Here is a 4,068-nt window from a genome sequence, read left to right on the forward strand (position 1 = left end):
GTTTTGTCAAGTCTGATTATTCAAAGAACCACTTTCTGGTTTTTGCTGACTTTTCTTATTGTTTCTTTAAATTCTCTATTTTATTTATTTCCCTCTAATCTTTATTATTTACTTCATTCTGCTTTAGATTTAGCTTTTATTTTTTTAACTTATTAAGATGAAAAGTGAGGTTATTTATTTGAATATTTTTTCAGCTTTATTGAGATATAATTTGCATATAACATTATGTAAGTTTAAGGTATACAACATGATGAATTATTACAATTATATATTGAAAAATGTTTACCACAATGTTAATTAACACACCCATCACCTCACATAATGATCATTTTGTTGTTATTTTTATGGTGAGAATATTTAAGATCTACTCTATAATCAACTTTCAATATACTATATAGTATCATTAGCTATAGTCAAAATGCATACTCTTAAACTGGAAGTTTGTACCCCTTGACCAATATCTCTTTATATTCCTACCCCTCTGTCTCTGGCAATGTCCAATATGCTTTCAGTTTCTATGAATTTCATCTTTTTTATTTAGTTTTTGTCATTGTTTCCTTTGTTTTTTGTTTTTTGCTTTATTTATTTATTTTTTAATTAAATTTCTTGGGGTGACATTGGTTAATATGATTATATAGGTTTCAGGTGTGCCTTTCTGTGTTGGTAGATCTGTATGTTGCAGTGTGTGCCTACCACCCAAAGCCAAATCATCTTCTGTCACTCTATATTAGGCTCCTTTCATCCCCACACCTCCACCCCCTTCCCTCTGGCAACCACCACGCTGTGTTTGTGTTCATGAATTTCAGTTTTTTATTCCACATGTGAGTAAAATCATATGGTTCTTAGCTTTTTCTGACTCATTTCACTTAGCATAATATATATTCTCAAGGTCCAGCCATGTTGTCACAAATGGCAGCATTTCATCCTTTCTTATGGCTGAGTAGTATTCCAGAGTATATATGTACCACATCTTCTTTATCTAATCCTCTATCAAAGAATACTTTGATTGATTCCATATCTTGGACACCATGAATAATGCTGCAATGAACATAGATAGGAGTACGTGTATCTTTGAAAATATATGTTTTTTAATTTGGAGGGTAAATACCCAAGAGGTCATATGGTAGCTCTATTCTTAATTTTTTTGAAGAATCTCCTGACTGTTCTTCATAGTGGCTATGCCAGTCTACATTCCCATCAGCAGTATTAGATTGAAGACACAACAGAATATCCCAAAATCATAGATTAGGATCATCAACATAGTTAAAATGGCCATATTATCCAAAGCAATATAGAGATTTAATGCAATTTCTATCAAAATCCCAATGCCATTTTTTAAATAAATAGGACAAAAAATCATCAGATTTTTATGGAATCAAAAAAGACCCCGAATAGCTAAAACAATCCTGAGAAAAAAGAACGAAGCTTGACGTACCATGCTACCTGATTTCAAATTATACTACAGAGCTACAATAATAAAAACAGTATGGTCTTTCCAGAGAAACAGACACACAATTCAGTGGAACAGAATTGGGAGACCAGATATAAAACCACATGTATAGGCAGATAATTTTTGATGAAGGAGCCAGAAATAGACAATAGAGTAAAGATAGTCTTTTCAAAAAATGGTACTGGAAAAATTGGAAAGCCACATGCAAAAGAATGAAACTGGATTACAGTTTGTCTCTATGTACAAAAATAAATTCAAAATGGATCAAATACCTAAATATAAGACTTGAAAAAATAAATTACATAGATGAAAACATAGGTACCAAACTTATGGACCTTGGTCATAGAGAACATTTTATGAACTTGACCCCAAAGGCAAGGAAAGTAAAAGCAAAATAAATAAATGGGACCATATCAAATTTAAAAGCTTCTGCACAGCAAAAGAAACTGACGACACATAACAAAGAGGCATCCAACCAAATGGTAGATGATATTTGCAAACAATAATTCTAACAATAGTTTAATAGTCAAAATATATAAAGAACTCATAAAATTCAATACCAAGCAAACACCCCAATCAAAAAATGTGCAGAGGATCTGAACAGACACCTCTCCCTAAAAGACACTCATCTAGTCATATTTTTTTTTTAATGTTTATCCTCACCCGAGGACATTTTTGCATTTATCTTCAGATGGAACGGGAGGGAGAGAGGGAGAAAAAGAGAGAGAAACATCGATGTGAGAGAGACACATCGAGTGGTTGCCACCCACATGACCCCAATCAGGCCGGGGACAAATTGCAACTGAGGTACGTGCCCTTAGCAGGAACCCAACCTGGGACTCTCTAGTTGGGGGACCCAAGCTCTAACCACTGAGCAAAACTGGCCAGGACCCTAAAAGACACTCAAACCGCCAATAGGTATATGAAAAGATGTTCAATCTCACTAGCAATTAAGAAATTCCATCTTTTTTAGATTTCACATATAAGTGAGTTCATACATTTGTCATCATTTGACATTTCACTTACCATAATGTCCTCAAGTTTCATCAAGGTTGTTGCAAATGGCAGGATTTGCTTCTTTATATTTATGGATAAATAATATTAATTCATTTATATCAAATTTTTAAAATATATTCATCCATAGATGGACATTTAGATCATTTCTATGTCTTGGCTATTGTGAATAAAGCTGCAGTGAACATGGGGGTACAGATAACTCTTTGAGACAGTGATTTCATTTCTTCTGGATATGTACCCAGAAGTGAGATTGCTGGACCATTTTTAATTTTTTGAGGCTCTGCATGTTGTTTTCCATAGTGGCTGAACCAATTCTCATTCCCATCTATAATATACAAGGTTTCCCTTTATTCTGCATCTTCACCACCATTAGTTGTTGCACTTTCCTTTTTTTATAATAGCCATTCTAACCGGTCTGAGATATCTTATGGTTTTGATCTGATTCAGCAAGTGAAAAAGAAATCACGATAAATATGAATCCCTAGGAAACATGCATGTATTATGACGCTGCATTCACATGCCTAGTATGTGGGTAAAACAAAGTTTTCCTTCTGTTTACCTGGATATGGACACAGTACTGACTGCTGGCTGAAACTGAACATTTTTCTGTTTGTTTGCTTCATGTTTAACATCTGATTTTTTTGTTTTTTTTGTTTCATGATTATATGCTCTGTGCAAAAATCTCTAATTTTCTCAACATTAAGAATCATATGACATAACACACACCAAACGTCTTAATGAATACTTAAAATTGTGGCATTGATTTTGCAATAAGCATGTTTTGTTTTATATCCAGTTAGTCTGGTTTCATCCTTTATTCTAACCTAGGCTTTTTGTCACTAGATTCAAAAATCCCTGGCAATCTAGCCCCTCTTTTTGCTTCTTTAAATATTACTACAATTTTTTTCTTATTAGATATTATCACTCTATTTCTAGTTTGTCTTTTATTCTGCAATAAGAAAATATCTTGGAGCTGAATTATTATAAACATTATATTATTGCTGGGAAGGAGAATTACTATGAACACAGTTCATACATTACTTAAATCTGAGAAATGTTAATAGGTTATTACAATTGCAGCAACATTTATTCGGGAATGAAGGCCAAACCTCACATGAGATATGGATGATTAAAATCAACAAATGCAATAGGCAGGGTTGCTCACGCAATGTGATGACTTTGAGAAGTCAGCAAAGGGTGTGGTGAAACTCTTTCAGCTGCACCTACATCAGCTAAAACTTGATGGCTCCAGTAAGTTTCCATACACTCGTATCAACTTGCTGTCCTCTGCAGCCATCTCAAAGATTCTCAACTATGCCTCTTTTTTTTTTTTTTTGTCACAATGAAAAGATAAACCCCAAATTTTTCAGATCATATTTTCTTCACACGTGATCCTCAGATCTGAACTAGTATTTCTAAAGTTAAAGGCTATTTCTGTTCCTTCTTGTTCTGTTAGGTAAACATCGGATACATTCTATTATACTAGAAGAGGATTAGTAGACCAACATGTAGGAAATTAGTTTAGAGGAATCTAATGGGTAATCACCATTTTAAATGGGGAAAAAAAAGGTAAAAGTAGCTTTCAAGGAAGGTGATGGAGA

This window comes from Molossus molossus, unplaced genomic scaffold (assembly GCF_014108415.1).
Source record: "Molossus molossus isolate mMolMol1 unplaced genomic scaffold, mMolMol1.p scaffold_m16_p_1, whole genome shotgun sequence".
Lineage (NCBI taxonomy): Eukaryota > Metazoa > Chordata > Mammalia > Chiroptera > Molossidae > Molossus > Molossus molossus.